This window comes from Phyllobates terribilis, unplaced genomic scaffold, assembly GCF_046119375.1.
Source record: "Phyllobates terribilis strain yellow unplaced genomic scaffold, ASM4611937v1 Scaffold_763__1_contigs__length_703860, whole genome shotgun sequence".
Lineage (NCBI taxonomy): Eukaryota > Metazoa > Chordata > Amphibia > Anura > Dendrobatidae > Phyllobates > Phyllobates terribilis.
The window spans coordinates 341,790-366,680 of record NW_027363523.1 but is presented as its reverse complement, the minus strand read 5'-3'; the positions used below and the strand labels follow the sequence as shown (position 1 = coordinate 366,680).

The following is a 24,891-nucleotide window of genomic DNA, read 5'->3' as shown; positions in this document are numbered from 1 at the left end:
GGCTGCTGTTGATAACAAGGGCATTTGCTAAATAGATGGTGTGTGTGCAACAATATACTGAAAGGTCAATTATATTGTGCAGCTTATCTCACCACCTGTAGTTATTTAGGTGAAAGCTCCAAAATGCTTGCCTAATATGTCTGTTTATCCAAAAGGAAGTATAGAGGGAGAGCTAGATAGATAGCATTGCATTACATTACATGGCAATGCAATGCACAGTTGCTGAAGTTGAACCAAAATGAGCTTGTCATCTGGCTTCTGCAACTTTTAACATGAAAAATCCAATGAGGAGAAGAAAAGCAAAGCCAAAGAGTCCATCCCAAAATCCGACAAACAAGCCAAATGAACAAAAAGCATTGAATTCAATTCTTTCTGATTTTAGAAACTGCATTAAAGAAGGGGTGCACCGGTCCTGGAGATACTGCAATACCAGGTCAATGCGTGGAGTGGACAGAGCAAGCTCTTTTTCCATCTCCCTGTTCTAAAAATCCATTTAATATATGGTCCCCAGATAGGGGACGTATCAGATATTAAACTGATAAGAACAGATACTACACTTGATCATAGCCAAAAGGCCGAGAAGCGATAACCAGAATTGGTTCCCGACTACGGTGCCACCCAAGGATTCTGAAAAGTCCATTTGAGGAGATGGCCACCTGGACTCCCGTTAAGAAGACATGCTGTCAACCTCTAGATCCCTCACATGCCTGCACTTTTCGGCTTGCTGCTGCTGCAATCCATGCGTTTTAGATCTGCATAACTCCACCTCTTTTAGCACAGTACCCTCAACCCCCGGCTGTTCCCACCCGCCTCAACACCGTTGGAAGGGAGGAGAACCAATTAAGGCGGGGGGGGGGTGGAACGAGCAGCTGTCTACCCTTAGCAGGAGGATTGCTGATTAATTACCTCTCCTGCTGCTGCTGCTGCTGCTGGCTGTCCAGCAGCAGACTGAAGGTGGCTTCTGCTGTGCGCAGGTATGACACGCGCAGCCAGCGTTCCATTGCCACATTCCGTCTACTGCAGGCGGGATACCTGGATGGCTGAATGTCACTGAGAAGCTCACAGAGACCGCCATAAGCAACAGTTTAAAAGAATGCCACAGACTAATCAACCAAACTTTTTGGGTTGGTTTCTCTTTTATAGTCTGCAGGCATTAAATGAAAGAAGTCAGTGTTCCAGCAGAGGGAGACAACGTTTCAGAAAAGGCATTGTAGCAAACCAAAAAAGAAATTTTAAGCGCAGCAGAGTAACCAGCTCACATACCTGTTAGCTCAGGTGAGTTTAAAAGGCTGCTGTTGATAACAAGGGCATTTGCTAAATAGATGGTGTGTGTGCAACAATATACTGAAAGGTCAATTATATTGTGCAGCTTATCTCACCACCTGTAGTTATTTAGGTGAAAGCTCCAAAATGCTTGCCTAATATGTCTGTTTATCCAAAAGGAAGTATAGAGGGAGAGCTAGATAGATAGCATTGCATTACATTACATGGCAATGCAATGCACAGTTGCTGAAGTTGAACCAAAATGAGCTTGTCATCTGGCTTCTGCAACTTTTAACATGAAAAATCCAATGAGGAGAAGAAAAGCAAAGCCAAAGAGTCCATCCCAAAATCCGACAAACAAGCCAAATGAACAAAAAGCATTGAATTCAATTCTTTCTGATTTTAGAAACTGCATTAAAGAAGGGGTGCACCGGTCCTGGAGATACTGCAATACCAGGTCAATGCATGGAGTGGACAGAGCAAGCTCTTTTTCCATCTCCCTGTTCTAAAAATCCATTTAATATATGGTCCCCAGATAGGGGACGTATCAGATATTAAACTGATAAGAACAGATACTACACTTGATCTTAGCCAAAAGGCCGAGAAGCGATAACCAGAATTGGTTTCCGACTACGGTGCCACCCAAGGATTCTGAAAAGTCCATTTGTGGAGATGGCCACCTGGACTCCCGTTAAGAAGACATGCTGTCAACCTCTAGATCCCTCACATGCCTGCACTTTTCGGCTTGCTGCTGCTGCAATCCACGCGTTTTAGATCTGCATAACTCCACCTCTTTTAGCACAGTACCCTCAACCCCCGGCTGTTCCCACCCGCCTCAACACCGTTGGAAGGGAGGAGAACCAATTAAGGCGGGGGGGGGGGGTGGAACGAGCAGCTGTCTACCCTTAGCAGGAGGGTTGCTGATTAATTACCTCTCCTGCTGCTGCTGCTGCTGCTGGCTGTCCAGCAGCAGACTGAAGGTGGCTGCTGCTGTGCGCAGGTATATAAAGGCTCAGAGCCTATTATGACACGCGCAGCCAGCGTTCCATTGCCACATTCCGTCTACTGCAGGCGGGATACCTGGATGGCTGAATGTCACTGAGAAGCTCACAGAGACCGCCATAAGCAACAGTTTAAAAGAATGCCACAGACTAATCAACCAAACTTTTTGGGTTGGTTTCTCTTTTATAGTCTGCAGGCATTAAATGAAAGAAGTCAGTGTTCCAGCAGAGGGAGACAACGTTTCAGAAAAGGCATTGTAGCAAACCAAAAAAGAAATTTTAAGCGCAGCAGAGTAACCAGCTCACATACCTGTTAGCTCAGGTGAGTTTAAAAGGCTGCTGTTGATAACAAGGGCATTTGCTAAATAGATGGTGTGTGTGCAACAATATACTGAAAGGTTAATTATATTGTGCAACTTATCTCACCACCTGTAGTTATTTAGGTGAAAGCTCCAAAATGCTTGCCTAATATGTCTGTTTATCCAAAAGGAAGTATAGAGGGAGAGCTAGATAGATAGCATTGCATTACATTACATGGCAATGCAATGCACAGTTGCTGAAGTTGAACCAAAATGAGCTTGTCATCTGGCTTCTGCAACTTTTAACATGAAAAATCCAATGAGGAGAAGAAAAGCAAAGCCAAAGAGTCCATCCCAAAATCCGACAAACAAGCCAAATGAACAAAAAGCATTGAATTCAATTCTTTCTGATTTTAGAAACTGCATTAAAGAAGGGGTGCACCGGTCCTGGAGATACTGCAATACCAGGTCAATGCGTGGAGTGGACAGAGCAAGCTCTTTTTCCATCTCCCTGTTCTAAAAATCCATTTAATATATGGTCCCCAGATAGGGGACGTATCAGATATTAAACTGATAAGAACAGATACTACACTTGATCTTAGCCAAAAGGCCGAGAAGCGATAACCAGAATTGGTTTCCGACTACGGTGCCACCCAAGGATTCTGAAAAGTCCATTTGTGGAGATGGCCACCTGGACTCCCGTTAAGAAGACATGCTGTCAACCTCTAGATCCCTCACATGCCTGCACTTTTCGGCTTGCTGCTGCTGCAATCCACGCGTTTTAGATCTGCATAACTCCACCTCTTTTAGCACAGTACCCTCAACCCCCGGCTGTTCCCACCCGCCTCAACACCGTTGGAAGGGAGGAGAACCAATTAAGGCGGGGGGGGGGGTGGAACGAGCAGCTGTCTACCCTTAGCAGGAGGGTTGCTGATTAATTACCTCTCCTGCTGCTGCTGCTGGCTGTCCAGCAGCAGACTGAAGGTGGCTGCTGCTGTGCGCAGGTATATAAAGGCTCAGAGCCTATTATGACACGCGCAGCCAGCGTTCCATTGCCACATTCCGTCTACTGCAGGCGGGATACCTGGATGGCTGAATGTCACTGAGAAGCTCACAGAGACCGCCATAAGCAACAGTTTAAAAGAATGCCACAGACTAATCAACCAAACTTTTTGGGTTGGTTTCTCTTTTATAGTCTGCAGGCATTAAATGAAAGAAGTCAGTGTTCCAGCAGAGGGAGACAACGTTTCAGAAAAGGCATTGTAGCAAACCAAAAAAGAAATTTTAAGCGCAGCAGAGTAACCAGCTCACATACCTGTTAGCTCAGGTGAGTTTAAAAGGCTGCTGTTGATAACAAGGGCATTTGCTAAATAGATGGTGTGTGTGCAACAATATACTGAAAGGTCAATTATATTGTGCAGCTTATCTCACCACCTGTAGTTATTTAGGTGAAAGCTCCAAAATGCTTGCCTAATATGTCTGTTTATCCAAAAGGAAGTATAGAGGGAGAGCTAGATAGATAGCATTGCATTACATTACATGGCAATGCAATGCACAGTTGCTGAAGTTGAACCAAAATGAGCTTGTCATCTGGCTTCGGCAACTTTTAACATGAAAAATCCAATGAGGAGAAGAAAAGCAAAGCCAAAGAGTCCATCCCAAAATCCGACAAACAAGCCAAATGAACAAAAAGCATTGAATTCAATTCTTTCTGATTTTAGAAACTGCATTAAAGAAGGGGTGCACCGGTCCTGGAGATACTGCAATACCAGGTCAATGCGTGGAGTGGACAGAGCAAGCTCTTTTTCCATCTCCCTGTTCTAAAAATCCATTTAATATATGGTCCCCAGATAGGGGACGTATCAGATATTAAACTGATAAGAACAGATACTACACTTGATCTTAGCCAAAAGGCCGAGAAGCGATAACCAGAATTGGTTTCCGACTACGGTGCCACCCAAGGATTCTGAAAAGTCCATTTGTGGAGATGGCCACCTGGACTCCCGTTAAGAAGACATGCTGTCAACCTCTAGATCCCTCACATGCCTGCACTTTTCGGCTTGCTGCTGCTGCAATCCACGCGTTTTAGATCTGCATAACTCCACCTCTTTTAGCACAGTACCCTCAACCCCCGGCTGTTCCCACCCGCCTCAACACCGTTGGAAGGGAGGAGAACCAATTAAGGCGGGGGGGGGGTGGAACGAGCAGCTGTCTACCCTTAGCAGGAGGGTTGCTGATTACTTACCTCTCCTGCTGCTGCTGCTGCTGCTGGCTGTCCAGCAGCAGACTGAAGGTGGCTGCTGCTGTGCGCAGGTATATAAAGGCTCAGAGCCTATTATGACACGCGCAGCCAGCGTTCCATTGCCACATTCCGTCTACTGCAGGCGGGATACCTGGATGGCTGAATGTCACTGAGAAGCTCACAGAGACCGCCATAAGCAACAGTTTAAAAGAATGCCACAGACTAATCAACCAAACTTTTTGGGTTGGTTTCTCTTTTATAGTCTGCAGGCATTAAATGAAAGAAGTCAGTGTTCCAGCAGAGGGAGACAACGTTTCAGAAAAGGCATTGTAGCAAACCAAAAAAGAAATTTTAAGCGCAGCAGAGTAACCAGCTCACATACCTGTTAGCTCAGGTGAGTTTAAAAGGCTGCTGTTGATAACAAGGGCATTTGCTAAATAGATGGTGTGTGTGCAACAATATACTGAAAGGTCAATTATATTGTGCAGCTTATCTCACCACCTGTAGTTATTTAGGTGAAAGCTCCAAAATGCTTGCCTAATATGTCTGTTTATCCAAAAGGAAGTATAGAGGGAGAGCTAGATAGATAGCATTGCATTACATTACATGGCAATGCAATGCACAGTTGCTGAAGTTGAACCAAAATGAGCTTGTCATCTGGCTTCTGCAACTTTTAACATGAAAAATCCAATGAGGAGAAGAAAAGCAAAGCCAAAGAGTCCATCCCAAAATCCGACAAACAAGCCAAATGAACAAAAAGCATTGAATTCAATTCTTTCTGATTTTAGAAACTGCATTAAAGAAGGGGTGCACCGGTCCTGGAGATACTGCAATACCAGGTCAATGCGTGGAGTGGACAGAGCAAGCTCTTTTTCCATCTCCCTGTTCTAAAAATCCATTTAATATATGGTCCCCAGATAGGGGACGTATCAGATATTAAACTGATAAGAACAGATACTACACTTGATCTTAGCCAAAAGGCCGAGAAGCGATAACCAGAATTGGTTTCCGACTACGGTGCCACCCAAGGATTCTGAAAAGTCCATTTGTGGAGATGGCCACCTGGACTCCCGTTAAGAAGACATGCTGTCAACCTCTAGATCCCTCACATGCCTGCACTTTTCGGCTTGCTGCTGCTGCAATCCACGCGTTTTAGATCTGCATAACTCCACCTCTTTTAGCACAGTACCCTCAACCCCCGGCTGTTCCCACCCGCCTCAACACCGTTGGAAGGGAGGAGAACCAATTAAGGCGGGGGGGGGGGGTGGAACGAGCAGCTGTCTACCCTTAGCAGGAGGGTTGCTGATTAATTACCTCTCCTGCTGCTGCTGCTGGCTGTCCAGCAGCAGACTGAAGGTGGCTGCTGCTGTGCGCAGGTATATAAAGGCTCAGAGCCTATTATGACACGCGCAGCCAGCGTTCCATTGCCACATTCCGTCTACTGCAGGCGGGATACCTGGATGGCTGAATGTCACTGAGAAGCTCACAGAGACCGCCATAAGCAACAGTTTAAAAGAATGCCACAGACTAATCAACCAAACTTTTTGGGTTGGTTTCTCTTTTATAGTCTGCAGGCATTAAATGAAAGAAGTCAGTGTTCCAGCAGAGGGAGACAACGTTTCAGAAAAGGCATTGTAGCAAACCAAAAAAGAAATTTTAAGCGCAGCAGAGTAACCAGCTCACATACCTGTTAGCTCAGGTGAGTTTAAAAGGCTGCTGTTGATAACAAGGGCATTTGCTAAATAGATGGTGTGTGTGCAACAATATACTGAAAGGTCAATTATATTGTGCAGCTTATCTCACCACCTGTAGTTATTTAGGTGAAAGCTCCAAAATGCTTGCCTAATATGTCTGTTTATCCAAAAGGAAGTATAGAGGGAGAGCTAGATAGATAGCATTGCATTACATTACATGGCAATGCAATGCACAGTTGCTGAAGTTGAACCAAAATGAGCTTGTCATCTGGCTTCGGCAACTTTTAACATGAAAAATCCAATGAGGAGAAGAAAAGCAAAGCCAAAGAGTCCATCCCAAAATCCGACAAACAAGCCAAATGAACAAAAAGCATTGAATTCAATTCTTTCTGATTTTAGAAACTGCATTAAAGAAGGGGTGCACCGGTCCTGGAGATACTGCAATACCAGGTCAATGCGTGGAGTGGACAGAGCAAGCTCTTTTTCCATCTCCCTGTTCTAAAAATCCATTTAATATATGGTCCCCAGATAGGGGACGTATCAGATATTAAACTGATAAGAACAGATACTACACTTGATCTTAGCCAAAAGGCCGAGAAGCGATAACCAGAATTGGTTTCCGACTACGGTGCCACCCAAGGATTCTGAAAAGTCCATTTGTGGAGATGGCCACCTGGACTCCCGTTAAGAAGACATGCTGTCAACCTCTAGATCCCTCACATGCCTGCACTTTTCGGCTTGCTGCTGCTGCAATCCACGCGTTTTAGATCTGCATAACTCCACCTCTTTTAGCACAGTACCCTCAACCCCCGGCTGTTCCCACCCGCCTCAACACCGTTGGAAGGGAGGAGAACCAATTAAGGCGGGGGGGGGGGGGAACGAGCAGCTGTCTACCCTTAGCAGGAGGGTTGCTGATTACTTACCTCTCCTGCTGCTGCTGGCTGTCCAGCAGCAGACTGAAGGTGGCTGCTGCTGTGCGCAGGTATATAAAGGCTCAGAGCCTATTATGACACGCGCAGCCAGCGTTCCATTGCCACATTCCGTCTACTGCAGGCGGGATACCTGGATGGCTGAATGTCACTGAGAAGCTCACAGAGACCGCCATAAGCAACAGTTTAAAAGAATGCCACAGACTAATCAACCAAACTTTTTGGGTTGGTTTCTCTTTTATAGTCTGCAGGCATTAAATGAAAGAAGTCAGTGTTCCAGCAGAGGGAGACAACGTTTCAGAAAAGGCATTGTAGAAAACCAAAAAAGAAATTTTAAGCGCAGCAGAGTAACCAGCTCACATACCTGTTAGCTCAGGTGAGTTTAAAAGGCTGCTGTTGATAACAAGGGCATTTGCTAAATAGATGGTGTGTGTGCAACAATATACTGAAAGGTCAATTATATTGTGCAGCTTATCTCACCACCTGTAGTTATTTAGGTGAAAGCTCCAAAATGCTTGCCTAATATGTCTGTTTATCCAAAAGGAAGTATAGAGGGAGAGCTAGATAGATAGCATTGCATTACATTACATGGCAATGCAATGCACAGTTGCTGAAGTTGAACCAAAATGAGCTTGTCATCTGGCTTCTGCAACTTTTAACATGAAAAATCCAATGAGGAGAAGAAAAGCAAAGCCAAAGAGTCCATCCCAAAATCCGACAAACAAGCCAAATGAACAAAAAGCATTGAATTCAATTCTTTCTGATTTTAGAAACTGCATTAAAGAAGGGGTGCACCGGTCCTGGAGATACTGCAATACCAGGTCAATGCGTGGAGTGGACAGAGCAAGCTCTTTTTCCATCTCCCTGTTCTAAAAATCCATTTAATATATGGTCCCCAGATAGGGGACGTATCAGATATTAAACTGATAAGAACAGATTTTTTGATTGAATATATCTTTTATTAGCACAAAAAATAAGTTAACAGACAGTGTACAGTGCCGCAGCCCAGTACACACAGAATTCTACATCATATTTACATAGCATGAGGATACGACGCACTAACTAGACACATCACACCCCTATGCTACACAAAACACTCAATCTGAAAGAAAAAGCATGTCAATCAATACAGTACGACGAATCGTGATAAGGGATGGGGATTGGGAAAAAGGGGATGGGGAGGGGAAAATCACAGGCCCAAAGCTTTATTGAAAGACAAGACACATAAGGGGAGAGGGGGAGGAGGGGTTTAGTCCTCATCCTCGTCCTCCGGACCGTCCACGATGGAATAGTCTCTGAGCAGGCTGTGGATCAGCCTGCGGCAGTCCTGGATGGACATCCTCTCCCTCCTCAAGATGAGCCGGTTCCTGGCGACCCAAACGGCATCCTTGAAGCAGTTCATAAGGCGCCAAGCCTCCTGGATGGCTCCGACGGTATGAACCCCAGGGAAGAGTCCGTAAAGCACAGAATGGTGCGATAGGCTCGCCCTGGGGACAGAGTTCCTCAGGTCGTCCTCAAGGGCAGTCAACAGGCGCTGTGCAAATCCGCAGTCCCAAAAAGTGTGCAAAGATGTTTCCGCCACGAAGGGGCACCTTGGGCAGTACCGGGTCTTGCACAGGTTCCGGGCATGCATGAATGACCGGACGGGCAGTCCGCCCTGAATCGCCATCCACGACAATTCCTTGTGCCCGTTCGTCAGCCTGTCAGACGACACATTTGTCCACACAGTCTCCAGCGTGTCCTGGTGAAGTCCTGTGATGTTCTCCACGTCATCCTTGGCTCTGATGAGCTTGTGGATAGTTTTGGGCTTCCACAAGTCGGGCTTGAGTCCCTCCAGTTGATGTTCCCCCACAAATCGAACGACGTCTCCGTAGAACCATGGCGTCGTCCAGTTGTAGGGGAAGGAGCTGTCCCACTTGTCCCAGCCGAGTCGCCTCCAAAGAGGAAGCAGGAAGAAGCGAGACATGGACCTGCCTGCGGAGCCATTCTTGACTTGCAAAGTCCGGCGGACACAATCACACACAAAAGAGGATCGCAGGAGGGTGGGGATATCTGGAACGCCCTTCCCACCCTTGCGAGGCTCCTTGTACATGACGGCCCGCCTGACTCTGTCCATCTTGGATCCCCAGACAAAGTGAAACACTGTCCTGGTAATGGCCCTGCACACAGTGACGTGTGGGGGCCAGGCCTGCGCCGTGTACTGCAAGACGGGCAGGACCTCATTACGCAGGACGAGTGCCTTACCCTCACAAGTGAGGTGTCTGAGGCTCCAGAGTCCGATCCGTTGCTTCACCTTGGCCAAGCGTTCTTGCCAGGACTTGAGGGCCGCTCCTTCCTTCCCGAACCAGACTCCCAGCACCTTGAGGAAATCCGGTTGAATGTTGAAGGGGAAGGGGGCGGAGGAGGCCGGCTGCCAATCCCCGAAGAGCATGGCTTCCGACTTCCTACAGTTGACTTTGGCCCCTGAAGCCCGGCCGAACCTCTCACACGTCTGGACGAGGGCGTCGACTGAACCACGATCAGCGCAGAAGACGGTGACGTCGTCCATGTAGAGCGAGCACTTGACCTCGTGTCGTCCCGGACCCGGTGCGGTGATCCCTCTGATCTCTCCATTCTGCCGGATAGCCTCTGCGAAGAGTTCTATAACACAAACAAAAAGAAGAGGTGATAGAGGGCAGCCTTGTCTGACCCCAGAGAGGACAGGGAAGGGGTCAGTCTTCCAGCCGTTCACCAACACCGAGCTGTGGATATCAAAATACATCAGACGGACATACGAACAAAACATGTTACCCAAACCTAACCGGTGCAGAGCTCGGCCCATGAACTCGTGGGAAACCCGGTCGAAGGCCTTCTCCTGATCCAAGGAGACCAGGGCCGCGTGTGCGCGGCGGACCTTGATGTACTCGACCGTGTCCCGCACGAGAGCGAGGCTGTCTGCGATGCGACGTCCAGGGATGGCGCAGGTCTGGTCCGGGTGGATGATCCGTCCGATGACCGTCTTAAGTCGTGTCGCCATCGTCTTGGCCAGGATCTTGTAGTCCACGTTGAGCAGAGTGATGGGACGCCAATTCCTCAGGTCGCACCTCTCTCCCTTCCGCTTGTACAGGATCGTGACCATTCCTTCCCTCAAAGATGGAGGCATTCTACCCTCCACCACCATCTCCTCGTACAGGTCCAACAGGTCCGGACAGATGAGGTCTCCCAGCGCTACATAGAGCTCCGCTGGAAGACCATCACTGCCCGGGGTCCTGCCGGTCCTAAAGGATTTAGCGGCAGAGAGCAATTCGCCCACCATCAGAGGTTTGTCCAAGGCTGCCGTGCCTGCAGGATCAAGATGGTTAGTGATACCTGACAGGAACTTATCAGCAGCGTCGGGGTCGGTAGTCTTGTGGGAGTAGAGTTCGCTGTAGAAGTCGCTGACGACCCTCATCACGTCCTCCTTCCCACGTCGCATGTTTCCGCTCTCGTCTCGCAGCTCGTTCAGGGGCGTGTGACCGGCATGAAGTTTCCTGAAAAAGAATGAGTTACATTTCTCACCCTTCTCCAGATTCTCCACTTTGGAACGGAAGACGATTCGCTTGGACTCCTCCTCAAAGTGCCTTTTCAGGCTCTTCTTGGTCTCCTCCAGCTCCTCCCTCACGTCCCAGCCGCAGTGAAGAAGGTCCTGCAGCGACCGCAGCTCGCGCTGCAGCCCTCTGAAGTCCCTCCTCTTCTCACACGCCTGTTGTCGACCCTTGGCCTGAAAGAAACAGCGAAACTCAAGTTTAACATATTCCCACCAATCAGAGACTGTTTGGAAGCTACCCTTGTAGGACTGCCACATTGCGTAGGCTGCTCTCAGCTCCTCCACGACTTCATCCTGAGCCAGCAGAGCACAATTCAGCTTCCAGGAGCCGGGGCCGGACGGAACACCGTCGCCGAGGACACCTTGTAAGTGAATGGCTCTGTGGTCGGAGAAGAAGCAGGGGACCATCGAGTGCCTACTCTGCCTGACTGCCCGAGAGGTGAACACAAAGTCAATCCTGGAGCGGAGTGAGCCATCGGGTCGGCTCCACGAATAGTTCGTGGAGCCTCTCCCCATGGAGCCCACCACGTCCTGAAGAGAGGCCTCGGTTACCATCTCGATGAGCAGCTTGGACGTGATGTCCAACTTGGCAGATGTGCCAGAACTACGACCATCCTCCTCGATGGGGCAGTTGAAATCCCCGGCCATCACTAAGGTCCTGGTGGTGGCAAGCTGAAGCCGCAGGGTCTGGAAAAGCTCCAAACGCTCATTCTTCAGTGGGGACGCATACACGTTGATGAACCTGACAGGTTCTCCTGCCCAGTTGCCATCTACAACAAGAGCCCTACCGCAGATGAGCTCCTGGACGGACTCAAGCGTGAATGCGCCCCCCCTGATCAGAATTGCGACCCCCGCAGACTTGCAGTCACCCCCACCGGACCAGTAGGATGGACCGTGGGACCACTCCCTGGCCAGATGTTTGAAGGACCTAGAGGAGGGAAGGGAACATTCCTGCAACATATAAACATCACACAACTGGGAAGTAAGGAAGGCATAAATAGTCTGACGTCTGAACTTGTCCTTGATGCTCCTGACATTAATGGAAAATAAGTTAATATTAGCCATCATGTAGGGAAAAAAGAAAAAGTTAGCGCAGGCAATACACCTTAGTTACCACTCCGGTCGGGTAGTCCCTCGTCGGTGTTGACTGCTGGTGACGGGATCACCAGCAGGCCCTCTTCCTCCATCTGGTCAAGCAGCGCGGCCTCGATCTCGGCGACCACCAGTTCCTCCTCTTCTGGCTCGGCCACCAGGGTCTCAACCATGTGCTCCATCTCTTCTGGCTGAGGGAGGGTATCCTCCTTTTCGCCTACGAAATCCAGAATCTTCTTTTTGGAGGATTCAGTAGCAGGGCTGTCCTCCACCTTCCTCTTTCCCCGGGTTGGAACTGGGGAGACAAGAAGGGGAAAATCCTCCTCGGAATAGATAGCGGCGGGTGGAGGAAAGGTTAATTCCACCGCTACCATGGTCTGGGGAGGGAGAGTGGCTGCCGGGGCAGGGGAAAGGACACCTGCTGAGGAGTAGGGGAAGGAGGAAGAGGAAGTGGAATCCTCAGCAGGGGTGGCCGGGGTGGGGGGGGATTTGACGGGGGTGGCAGGGGGAGGGATCGAGAGAGGGATGACAGAACTCTTACCCTCCTTTGACTTTTTCTTCTGCTTCGGAGCTGCTGGGACCGTCGCTGGGGCTTTGGCCACCGACTCCTTGACCGCTTTGGCCTTGGTCGTCTCAGCCTTGGCCGCTGGGGCCTTGGTCGTCGCGTCCTTGACCTTCACAGGCCTGGTCGTCGGGGCCTTGTCCTCCGGAGCTGGGGTTGTCGCAACCACCGATGCCCAGGATCTCTCACGCTTGGGGCAATCCTTGTACAGATGAGCCGCCAGCCCACACAGGTTGCAGGACGTCTTCTTCGGGCAGTCCTTCGAGCTGTGTCCCGTCACTCGACAAATCCTGCAGGCATCCTCCTTGCAGTCCTTCATCTCGTGGCCATTCTTGCCGCATCTCCTGCAGTTCCGCGGCATGTCCGGGTAATAGATGAGGCCGTAGGAGTTGCCCATGGAGAATGTCGGGGGCAGGTGCCGAAGTCCGTCTGAGTACGCCAGGTCCCTGTGAAGTCTAACGGTCACCGACCACTTACCTGTCCAGAAGCCGAGTCCATTCAGGATGTGAGAGGGTTCCTTCACAACCAAACAGAAGCGTCTCAGGAAGGTACAGATGTCTTGGCCTGGGGTGTGCGGGTTGCACATGGAGACCGTGATCCTCCTTTCGTCCCTCTGGATAGGGCAGCTACCTGTAAAGGCAGAGAAAGAATTATCCGGTCCTTTTGCGCTTACCATTTCCCAGAACCTCCTGCAGGTGTTCACAGTGGCGAAGGTGACGAAGAAGATCCCCGTCAAGAAGGTCTGGATGCTGAGGGTGTCCGACCTGGAGAAGCCTCGATCCAGCAGCATCTTCTGGCAGAACACGTCCGAGGACATGTCCGGCACCCTCCCATCCACTTCCTTCAGCTTCAGGGCCACCGTCTGCCGCATCCATGGCTCCAGGGCTGGAGCTTCGTGGCGGGGCTTCTGGGGTCCCTTCTGCTGGCCAGCCGTGGAGGCAGAGTCCTTGGGGTCAGAATCGGCTCCTGGCTGGGCCCTCCTGGCTGTCCCCTGCTCCAGGCTCTTCTTTTCGGCCTTCCTCGCAGCGCTTGCCATGGCTTTCCTCCTGCAGTTACTTCTTGGAGCTGGATCTGGAACTCTTCCTGGAATGGGTGGAGCTATGCAGATTCTTCTCCCGTCGTGTTCTGGACAAATTCCCCGAAAGGTCTTTGTCTCGATGATTTTCTTCCTCGAAGATTCCACAGGACAGTCCGATTCTTCTCCGAGTCTTCGTCTTCTTCTGGATTCTTTAGAGCTTCTTCCTCCCACCGATATCCGCCTTCCTTCTGCGATGTCAGCTGGGCTCCGAAGCTCTTCTCCTTCCGAGTTCGATCGCTCTCGTCAAGTGTAGATCGTAGCTCTTGTGTTCTTAAAAGAACAGATACTACACTTGATCTTAGCCAAAAGGCCGAGAAGCGATAACCAGAATTGGTTTCCGACTACGGTGCCACCCAAGGATTCTGAAAAGTCCATTTGTGGAGATGGCCACCTGGACTCCCGTTAAGAAGACATGCTGTCAACCTCTAGATCCCTCACATGCCTGCACTTTTCGGCTTGCTGCTGCTGCAATCCACGCGTTTTAGATCTGCATAACTCCACCTCTTTTAGCACAGTACCCTCAACCCCCGGCTGTTCCCACCCGCCTCAACACCGTTGGAAGGGAGGAGAACCAATTAAGGCGGGGGGGGGGGGTGGAACGAGCAGCTGTCTACCCTTAGCAGGAGGGTTGCTGATTAATTACCTCTCCTGCTGCTGCTGCTGGCTGTCCAGCAGCAGACTGAAGGTGGCTGCTGCTGTGCGCAGGTATATAAAGGCTCAGAGCCTATTATGACACGCGCAGCCAGCGTTCCATTGCCACATTCCGTCTACTGCAGGCGGGATACCTGGATGGCTGAATGTCACTGAGAAGCTCACAGAGACCGCCATAAGCAACAGTTTAAAAGAATGCCACAGACTAATCAACCAAACTTTTTGGGTTGGTTTCTCTTTTATAGTCTGCAGGCATTAAATGAAAGAAGTCAGTGTTCCAGCAGAGGGAGACAACGTTTCAGAAAAGGCATTGTAGCAAACCAAAAAAGAAATTTTAAGCGCAGCAGAGTAACCAGCTCACATACCTGTTAGCTCAGGTGAGTTTAAAAGGCTGCTGTTGATAACAAGGGCATTTGCTAAATAGATGGTGTGTGTGCAACAATATACTGAAAGGTCAATTATATTGTGCAGCTTATCTCACCACCTGTAGTTATTTAGGTGAAAGCTCCAAAATGCTTGCCTAATATGTCTGTTTATCCAAAAGGAAGTATAGAGGGAGAGCTAGATAGATAGCATTGCATTACATTACATGGCAATGCAATGCACAGTTGCTGAAGTTGAACCAAAATGAGCTTGTCATCTGGCTTCTGCAACTTTTAACATGAAAAATCCAATGAGGAGAAGAAAAGCAAAGCCAAAGAGTCCATCCCAAAATCCGACAAACAAGCCAAATGAACAAAAAGCATTGAATTCAATTCTTTCTGATTTTAGAAACTGCATTAAAGAAGGGGTGCACCGGTCCTGGAGATACTGCAATACCAGGTCAATGCGTGGAGTGGACAGAGCAAGCTCTTTTTCCATCTCCCTGTTCTAAAAATCCATTTAATATATGGTCCCCAGATAGGGGACGTATCAGATATTAAACTGATAAGAACAGATACTACACTTGATCTTAGCCAAAAGGCCGAGAAGCGATAACCAGAATTGGTTTCCGACTACGGTGCCACCCAAGGATTCTGAAAAGTCCATTTGTGGAGATGGCCACCTGGACTCCCGTTAAGAAGACATGCTGTCAACCTCTAGATCCCTCACATGCCTGCACTTTTCGGCTTGCTGCTGCTGCAATCCACGCGTTTTAGATCTGCATAACTCCACCTCTTTTAGCACAGTACCCTCAACCCCCGGCTGTTCCCACCCGCCTCAACACCGTTGGAAGGGAGGAGAACCAATTAAGGCGGGGGGGGGTGGAACGAGCAGCTGTCTACCCTTAGCAGGAGGGTTGCTGATTAATTACCTCTCCTGCTGCTGCTGCTGCTGCTGGCTGTCCAGCAGCAGACTGAAGGTGGCTGCTGCTGTGCGCAGGTATATAAAGGCTCAGAGCCTATTATGACACGCGCAGCCAGCGTTCCATTGCCACATTCCGTCTACTGCAGGCGGGATACCTGGATGGCTGAATGTCACTGAGAAGCTCACAGAGACCGCCATAAGCAACAGTTTAAAAGAATGCCACAGACTAATCAACCAAACTTTTTGGGTTGGTTTCTCTTTTATAGTCTGCAGGCATTAAATGAAAGAAGTCAGTGTTCCAGCAGAGGGAGACAACGTTTCAGAAAAGGCATTGTAGCAAACCAAAAAAGAAATTTTAAGCGCAGCAGAGTAACCAGCTCACATACCTGTTAGCTCAGGTGAGTTTAAAAGGCTGCTGTTGATAACAAGGGCATTTGCTAAATAGATGGTGTGTGTGCAACAATATACTGAAAGGTCAATTATATTGTGCAGCTTATCTCACCACCTGTAGTTATTTAGGTGAAAGCTCCAAAATGCTTGCCTAATATGTCTGTTTATCCAAAAGGAAGTATAGAGGGAGAGCTAGATAGATAGCATTGCATTACATTACATGGCAATGCAATGCACAGTTGCTGAAGTTGAACCAAAATGAGCTTGTCATCTGGCTTCTGCAACTTTTAACATGAAAAATCCAATGAGGAGAAGAAAAGCAAAGCCAAAGAGTCCATCCCAAAATCCGACAAACAAGCCAAATGAACAAAAAGCATTGAATTCAATTCTTTCTGATTTTAGAAACTGCATTAAAGAAGGGGTGCACCGGTCCTGGAGATACTGCAATACCAGGTCAATGCGTGGAGTGGACAGAGCAAGCTCTTTTTCCATCTCCCTGTTCTAAAAATCCATTTAATATATGGTCCCCAGATAGGGGACGTATCAGATATTAAACTGATAAGAACAGATACTACACTTGATCTTAGCCAAAAGGCCGAGAAGCGATAACCAGAATTGGTTTCTGACTACGGTGCCACCCAAGGATTCTGAAAAGTCCATTTGTGGAGATGGCCACCTGGACTCCCGTTAAGAAGACATGCTGTCAACCTCTAGATCCCTCACATGCCTGCACTTTTCGGCTTGCTGCTGCTGCAATCCACGCGTTTTAGATCTGCATAACTCCACCTCTTTTAGCACAGTACCCTCAACCCCCGGCTGTTCCCACCCGCCTCAACACCGTTGGAAGGGAGGAGAACCAATTAAGGCGGGGGGGGGTGGAACGAGCAGCTGTCTACCCTTAGCAGGAGGGTTGCTGATTAATTACCTCTCCTGCTGCTGCTGCTGGCTGTCCAGCAGCAGACTGAAGGTGGCTGCTGCTGTGCGCAGGTATATAAAGGCTCAGAGCCTATTATGACACGCGCAGCCAGCGTTCCATTGCCACATTCCGTCTACTGCAGGCGGGATACCTGGATGGCTGAATGTCACTGAGAAGCTCACAGAGACCGCCATAAGCAACAGTTTAAAAGAATGCCACAGACTAATCAACCAAACTTTTTGGGTTGGTTTCTCTTTTATAGTCTGCAGGCATTAAATGAAAGAAGTCAGTGTTCCAGCAGAGGGAGACGTTTCAGAAAAGGCATTGTAGCAAACCAAAAAAGAAATTTTAAGCGCAGCAGAGTAACCAGCTCACATACCTGTTAGCTCAGGTGAGTTTAAAATGCTGCTGTTGATAACAAGGGCATTTGCTAAATAGATGGTGTGTGTGCAACAATATACTGAAAGGTCAATTATATTGTGCAGCTTATCTCACCACCTGTAGTTATTTAGGTGAAAGCTCCAAAATGCTTGCCTAATATGTCTGTTTATCCAAAAGGAAGTATAGAGGGAGAGCTAGATAGATAGCATTGCATTACATTACATGGCAATGCAATGCACAGTTGCTGAAGTTGAACCAAAATGAGCTTGTCATCTGGCTTCTGCAACTTTTAACATGAAAAATCCAATGAGGAGAAGAAAAGCAAAGCCAAAGAGTCCATCCCAAAATCCGACAAACAAGCCAAATGAACAAAAAGCATTGAATTCAATTCTTTCTGATTTTAGAAACTGCATTAAAGAAGGGGTGCACCGGTCCTGGAGATACTGCAATACCAGGTCAATGCGTGGAGTGGACAGAGCAAGCTCTTTTTCCATCTCCCTGTTCTAAAAATCCATTTAATATATGGTCCCCAGATAGGGGACGTATCAGATATTAAACTGATAAGAACAGATACTACACTTGATCTTAGCCAAAAGGCCGAGAAGCGATAACCAGAATTGGTTTCCGACTACGGTGCCACCCAAGGATTCTGAAAAGTCCATTTGTGGAGATGGCCACCTGGACTCCCGTTAAGAAGACATGCTGTCAACCTCTAGATCCCTCACATGCCTGCACTTTTCGGCTTGCTGCTGCTGCAATCCACGCGTTTTAGATCTGCAAAACCAGGGGAGGAGTCCTGAGGAGATAATTTGCATATTCCCACTGCATTTTGGGGTAAGTGAAGAGTCTCCGCGAGCTCAAAGAACACTGGATTTTGGCTGTTGGAGCTGAAAAGAGGACATCGGTAAACCAGGGGAGGAGTCCTGAGGAGATAATTTGCATATTCCCACTGCATTTTGGGGTAAGTGAAGAGTCTCCGCGAGCTCAAAGAACACTGGATTTTGGCTGTTGGAGCTGAAAAGAGGACATCGGTAAACCAGGGGAGGAGTCCTGAGGAGATAATTTGCATATTCCCACTGCATTTTGGGGTAAGTGAAGAGTCTCCGCGAGCTCAAAGAACACTGGATTTTGGCTGTTGGAGCTGAAAAGAGGACATCGGTAAACCAGGGGAGGAGTCCTGAGGAGATAATTTGCATATTCCCACTGCATTTTGGGGTAAGTGAAGAGTCTCCGCGAGCTCAAAGAACACTGGATTTTGGCTGTTGGAGCTGAAAAGAGGACATCGGTAAACCAGGGGAGGAGTCCTGAGGAGATAATTTGCATATTCCCACTGCATTTTGGGGTAAGTGAAGAGTCTCCGCGAGCTCAAAGAACACTGGATTTTGGCTGTTGGAGCTGAAAAGAGGACATCGGTAAACCAGGGGAGGAGTCCTGAGGAGATAATTTGCATATTCCCACTGCATTTTGGGGTAAGTGAAGAGTCTCCGCGAGCTCAAAGAACACTGGATTTTGGCTGTTGGAGCTGAAAAGAGGACATCGGTAAACCAGGGGAGGAGTCCTGAGGAGATAATTTGCATATTCCCACTGCATTTTGGGGTAAGTGAAGAGTCTCCGCGAGCTCAAAGAACACTGGATTTTGGCTGTTGGAGCTGAAAAGAGGACATCGGTAAACCAGGGGAGGAGTCCTGAGGAGATAATTTGCATATTCCCACTGCATTTTGGGGTAAGTGAAGAGTCTCCGCGAGCTCAAAGAACACTGGATTTTGGCTGTTGGAGCTGAAAAGAGGACATCGGTAAACCAGGGGAGGAGTCCTGAGGAGATAATTTGCATATTCCCACTGCATTTTGGGGTAAGTGAAGAGTCTCCGCGAGCTCAAAGAACACTGGATTTTGGCTGTTGGAGCTGAAAAGAGGACATCGGTAAACCAGGGGAGGAGTCCTGAGGAGATAATTTGCATATTCCCACTGCATTTTGGGGTAAGTGAAGAGTCTCCGCGAGCTCAAAGAACACTGGATTTTGGCTGTTGGAGCTGAAAAGAGGACATCGGTAAACCAGGGGAGGAGTCCTGAGGAGATAATTTGCATATTCCCACTGCATTTTGGGGTAAGTGAAGAGTCTCCGCGAGCTCAAAGAACACTGGATTTTGGCTGTTGGAGCTGAAAAGAGGACATCGGTAAACCAGGGGAGGAGTCCTGAGGAGATAATTTGCATATTCCCACTGCATTTTGGGGTAAGTGAAGAGTCTCCGCGAGCTCAAAGAACACTGGATTTTGGCTGTTGGAGCTGAAAAGAGGACATCGGTAAACCAGGGGAGGAGTCCTGAGGAGATAATTTGCATATTCCCACTGCATTTTGGGGTAAGTGAAGAGTCTCCGCGAGCTCAAAGAACACTGGATTTTGGCTGTTGGAGCTGAAAAGAGGACATCGGTAAACCAGGGGAGGAGTCCTGAGGAGATAATTTGCATATTCCCACTGCATTTTGGGGTAAGTGAAGAGTCTCCGCGAGCTCAAAGAACACTGGATTTTGGCTGTTGGAGCTGAAAAGAGGACATCGGTAAACCAGGGGAGGAGTCCTGAGGAGATAATTTGCATATTCCCACTGCATTTTGGGGTAAGTGAAGAGTCTCCGCGAGCTCAAAGAACACTGGATTTTGGCTGTTGGAGCTGAAAAGAGGACATCGGTAAACCGCGCGCCTGTCGGCGCGCGCATTTTGAAGCTTTTTTTTAAGCTTTTTTCACTGTTTTCAGAACATTAACAATAAGAACATGGAAGAGTCCAGGAGCCATTTGGTGAGCTGCATATCCTGCTACATGTTCACAGACTTGCCAGTGGAAAAGCCAGACTTCACATGCCAGAAATGCAAGCTTGTGTCCCTGTTGGAGGAAAAGTTGCGAAATCTAGAAGAGAGGTTAACTACCTTGAAAATCATTAAGGAAGGTGAAGAGTTCTTAGACAGAGCAGAATTATCTCTTCATGATTCAGAAAGAGAAGAAATTCGAACTGCACCTGACGAAACAGAGGAATGGAAGCATGTGACCCACAGAAGCAGGAGGATCGAGAGGCAGTCAGCACCCATACTGCTCAGGAACCAGTACCAGGCTCTCACACAGGAGAACCATGAAGAAATACAGCAAGATAAGACTTTGCCAGCAATGAATAACCTTGTAAGCACTCAGAATCATCCTGGATGGAGAAAGAAGAATGTTGTGAAGAAAAAACGGAGAGTGGTGGTCATGGGGGATTCCCTGTTAAGAGGAACAGAGGCCGCTATCTGCAGACCAGACATAACCTCAAGAGAAATGTGCTGTCTTCCAGGAGCAAAAATTAAAGATGTGTCTGACAGGATATCAAGACTCTTCAGACCTACAGATCACTACCCATTCCTGCTAATACATGTGGGGACAAATGACACCGCAAGAAAGGACCTGGAAACCATCTGCAGTGACTTTGAAGACTTAGGCAAGAAAGTGAAAGAATTGGGAGCGCAGGTGGTCTTCTCATCCATCCTCCCAGTGGATGGCCATGGAACAATGAGGTGGAATAAGATTCTACAGGTGAACAACTGGCTACGTCGATGGTGCCGTCAACAAGGATTTGGATTTCTGGATCACGGAATGAATTACCTATACGATGGACTACTTGCTAGAGATGGGGTGCACCTTACGAAGACTGGAAAACATGTATTTGGAAGTCGCCTTGCTACACTCATCAGAAGAGCTTTAAACTAGAACAATGTGGGAAGGGAAGCAAAAGGCCAGAAAAAGCCATACAGCTGACAAATACTATTGAGATCTCTGCTACTGGAAGTGGAAAAGAAGAACAAAGACAAAAAAATCTAAATAATAAAAATATGGGAGGAAGAGAAACCAATCACAAACTAAAATGTTTTTATACAAATGCACAAAGCATGGGCAACAAACAAGGAGAATTGGAACTACTAATGCAGGAAAAGGAATATGATGTCATTGGAATCACTGAAACTTGGTGGGACGATACACATGATTGGAATAAAAGGCTAAAAGGATACAACTTATTTGCAAGAAACAGACTTGATAAACGAGGAGGAGGTGTCGCATTGTATGTTAGAAAAGCGTATATCTGCACAGAGATTGAAGCTTCAGAGACTGGGAGTTCTGTGGAAACTGTTTGGGTAAGAATACAAGGAGAGAACAACGGAAAGGACACCATTGTAGGCATTTACTACAGGCCACCTGGGCAAGCTGAAGATATGGATGAACTCTTTATGTATCAAATGACCAAGTTCTCCAAAAAATATGACGTAGTGGTCATGGGAGATTTCAACTATCCAGACATTTGTTGGGAATCTCTCTCAAGTAAAACTAACAGGTCAAGCAAATTCTTATCCTCTCTTGCTGACAACTTTATCTTCCAAAAGGTAGGGGAGAAAACAAGGGGATCTGCTACTTTGGATCTAATCCTTATAAACAGGGAGGAAATGGTTGAGGAGGTAAAGGTGGCTGGGACCCTAGGAGGCAGCGATCATGCTATTATAGAATTTTGGATAACTAGAGGAGGAAGACATGTGAAGACTCAAACTTCAAGGTTAGATTTTAGAAAGGCAGATTTTAAGAGACTCAGAAAGAGAATAGGAGGGATCCAATGGCTGGATGTCCTTAAGGACAAAAATGTCCAGGAAGGATGGGAAGTTTTTAAAAATGAGATTCTCAAAGCACAATCGTTAACAATCCCGAAAAGTAGGAAGAATGGGAAGCATTTAAGGAAACCAGGATGGATGAACACAGAACTTAAACACATGCTAAAAAGAAAGAAAGAAATGTTTATTAAATGGAAAGAGGGAGGCATATCTAAAGAAGATTATAATGCAGTCTGCAGATCCTGCAGGGCACGTATCAGGTTAGCTAAAGCTGACAATGAATTAAGGCTTGCAAGAGATGTCAAAAGCAATAAAAAAGGATTTTGGGGGTATGTCAAAAGTAAAAGAAAAGTCAAAGATGCTATAGGATTTTTACAGGATGAAAATGGAGAAATGGTAAGAGAGGATGTTGAGAAGGCCGAACTTTTTAATTCCTATTTTGCATCTGTTTTCTCTCAGAAAGAAAATGTAACATCAACTGATCTTCACTGTCCTTTTAAAGGAATAGAGGAATCCAAGTTATCAGTAAACAGAAAGATTGTGAGGGAATATTTAGCTAACATAAATGAGTTCAAGTCTCCAGGTCCAGATGAATTACACCCCAGAGTACTGAAGGAGATTGTAGAAGAAATTTTAGAACCACTCTCCATAATCTTTGAAAATTCTTGGAGAACAGGAGAAGTCCCAGAAGACTGGAGAAGAGCAAATGTTGTTCCTATCTTCAAAAAGGGGAAGAAGGTGGACCCAGGGAACTATAGGCCGGTGAGTCTGACTTCTATACCAGGAAAGATCTTTGAACAAATTATTAAACAACATGTATGTAAGTACATGGATAAGAATGAAGTGATTAACCAGAGTCAGCATGGGTTTGTAACTAACAAGTCATGTCAAACTAACTTAATTTCCTTCTATGACAGAATCACTGACTGGGTGGATCAGGGAAATGCTGTAGATATAGTATATCTTGACTTCAGCAAAGCATTTGACAAAGTATCTCACATCATCCTTATTGAAAAAATGACCAAGTATGCAATGGACCAGGCAACTGTTAGGTGGATTCATAACTGGCTTAGTGATCGGACTCAAAGGGTGGTTGTAAATGGCTTCACATCCAGCTGGATGAATGTCTCAAGTGGGGTACCACAGGGCTCCGTCCTGGGACCTGTATTGTTCAACATCTTTATCAATGATTTAGATGAAGGAATTGAGGGTAAACTGATTAAATTTGCTGATGACACAAAGCTAGGAGGGATAGCTAATACTAGAGAAGAGAGAGAGAGGATTCAAAAAGACCTAAATAAACTGGAGCAGTGGGCAGCAACCAACAGAATGGTTTTTAACAGGGGAAAATGCAAAGTACTACATCTGGGCAATAAAAATGCAAAAAGCATATACAGAATGGGAGGAATAGAGCTAAGCAACAGTACATGTGAAAAAGACTTAGGTATACTAATAGATCATAGACTGAACATGAGTCAACAGTGTGATGCAGCAGCAAAAAAGGCAAATACAATTCTGGGATGTATTAACAGAAGCATACAGTCTAGATCACGTGAAGTCATTATCGGTCTTTACTCCTCTTTGGTCAGACCTCATCTGGAATACTGTGTACAGTTTTGGGCACCACATTTTAAAAAAGACATCGACAAACTGGAGCAAGTTCAGAGAAGAGCGACCAGAATGGTGACTGGTCTGCAAACCATGTCCTATGAGGAACGGTTGCAGGATTTGGGAATGTTTAGCTTGCAAAAAAGAAGACTGAGAGGAGACTTAATAGCTGTCTACAAATATGTCAAGGGCTGTCACATTGTAGAAGGATCATCTTTATTCTCATTTGCACAAGGAAAGACTAGAAGCAATGGGATGAAACTAAATGGGAGGAGACACAGATTAGATATTAGAAAAAACTTTTTGACAGTTAGGGTGATTAATGAGTGGAACAGGCTGCCACGAGAGGTGGTGAGTTCCCCTTCAATGGACGTCTTCAAACAGAGGCTGGACAGACATCTGTCTGAGATGATCTAGTGAATCCTGCTTTGAGCAGGGGGTTGGACCAGATGACCCAGGAGGTCCCTTCCAACTCTACCATTCTATGATTCTATGATTCTATGCATAACTCCACCTCTTTTAGCACAGTACCCTCAACCCCCGGCTGTTCCCACCCGCCTCAACACCGTTGGAAGGGAGGAGAACCAATTAAGGCGGGGGGGGGGTGGAACGAGCAGCTGTCTACCCTTAGCAGGAGGGTTGCTGATTAATTACCTCTCCTGCTGCTGCTGCTGCTGCTGGCTGTCCAGCAGCAGACTGAAGGTGGCTGCTGCTGTGCGCAGGTATATAAAGGCTCAGAGCCTATTATGACACGCGCAGCCAGCGTTCCATTGCCACATTCCGTCTACTGCAGGCGGGATACCTGGATGGCTGAATGTCACTGAGAAGCTCACAGGGACCGCCATAAGCAACAGTTTAAAAGAATGCCACAGACTAATCAACCAAACTTTTTGGGTTGGTTTCTCTTTTATAGTCTGCAGGCATTAAATGAAAGAAGTCAGTGTTCCAGCAGAGGGAGACAACGTTTCAGAAAAGGCATTGTAGCAAACCAAAAAAGAAATTTTAAGCGCAGCAGAGTAACCAGCTCACATACCTGTTAGCTCAGGTGAGTTTAAAAGGCTGCTGTTGATAACAAGGGCATTTGCTAAATAGATGGTGTGTGTGCAACAATATACTGAAAGGTCAATTATATTGTGCAGCTTATCTCACCACCTGTAGTTATTTAGGTGAAAGCTCCAAAATGCTTGCCTAATATGTCTGTTTATCCAAAAGGAAGTATAGAGGGAGAGCTAGATAGATAGCATTGCATTACATTACATGGCAATGCAATGCACAGTTGCTGAAGTTGAACCAAAATGAGCTTGTCATCTGGCTTC

General features: G+C 47.2%; 10 non-coding genes and 1 pseudogene across 10 annotated transcripts; all 11 read right to left on the bottom strand.

Moving 5' to 3' along the window:
* Positions 1–396: 396 nt before the first annotated feature.
* Positions 397–587, bottom strand: LOC141238965 (U2 spliceosomal RNA). Its single transcript, XR_012304407.1, has one exon. It is a non-coding gene; the product is annotated as a U2 spliceosomal RNA (small nuclear RNA).
* Positions 588–1,683: 1,096 nt separating this feature from the next.
* Positions 1,684–1,874, bottom strand: LOC141238908 (U2 spliceosomal RNA). Its single transcript, XR_012304352.1, has one exon. It is a non-coding gene; the product is annotated as a U2 spliceosomal RNA (small nuclear RNA).
* Positions 1,875–2,994: 1,120 nt separating this feature from the next.
* Positions 2,995–3,185, bottom strand: LOC141238725 (U2 spliceosomal RNA). Its single transcript, XR_012304175.1, has one exon. It is a non-coding gene; the product is annotated as a U2 spliceosomal RNA (small nuclear RNA).
* A 1,113-nt stretch (positions 3,186–4,298) lies between these two features.
* LOC141238724 (U2 spliceosomal RNA) lies at positions 4,299–4,489 on the bottom strand. The gene has a single exon (XR_012304174.1). It is a non-coding gene; the product is annotated as a U2 spliceosomal RNA (small nuclear RNA).
* Positions 4,490–5,607: 1,118 nt separating this feature from the next.
* On the bottom strand, positions 5,608–5,798 carry LOC141238723 (U2 spliceosomal RNA). The gene has a single exon (XR_012304173.1). It is a non-coding gene; the product is annotated as a U2 spliceosomal RNA (small nuclear RNA).
* A 1,114-nt stretch (positions 5,799–6,912) lies between these two features.
* Positions 6,913–7,103, bottom strand: LOC141238722 (U2 spliceosomal RNA). The gene has a single exon (XR_012304172.1). It is a non-coding gene; the product is annotated as a U2 spliceosomal RNA (small nuclear RNA).
* A 1,109-nt stretch (positions 7,104–8,212) lies between these two features.
* On the bottom strand, positions 8,213–8,405 carry LOC141239028 (U2 spliceosomal RNA). The gene has a single exon (XR_012304468.1). It is a non-coding gene; the product is annotated as a U2 spliceosomal RNA (small nuclear RNA).
* Positions 8,406–13,969: 5,564 nt separating this feature from the next.
* LOC141239052 (U2 spliceosomal RNA) lies at positions 13,970–14,047 on the bottom strand (annotated as a pseudogene).
* A 1,114-nt stretch (positions 14,048–15,161) lies between these two features.
* Positions 15,162–15,352, bottom strand: LOC141238720 (U2 spliceosomal RNA). Its single transcript, XR_012304171.1, has one exon. It is a non-coding gene; the product is annotated as a U2 spliceosomal RNA (small nuclear RNA).
* A 1,117-nt stretch (positions 15,353–16,469) lies between these two features.
* Positions 16,470–16,660, bottom strand: LOC141238719 (U2 spliceosomal RNA). Its single transcript, XR_012304170.1, has one exon. It is a non-coding gene; the product is annotated as a U2 spliceosomal RNA (small nuclear RNA).
* Positions 16,661–17,768: 1,108 nt separating this feature from the next.
* LOC141238718 (U2 spliceosomal RNA) lies at positions 17,769–17,959 on the bottom strand. Its single transcript, XR_012304169.1, has one exon. It is a non-coding gene; the product is annotated as a U2 spliceosomal RNA (small nuclear RNA).
* Positions 17,960–24,891: the final 6,932 nt, after the last annotated feature.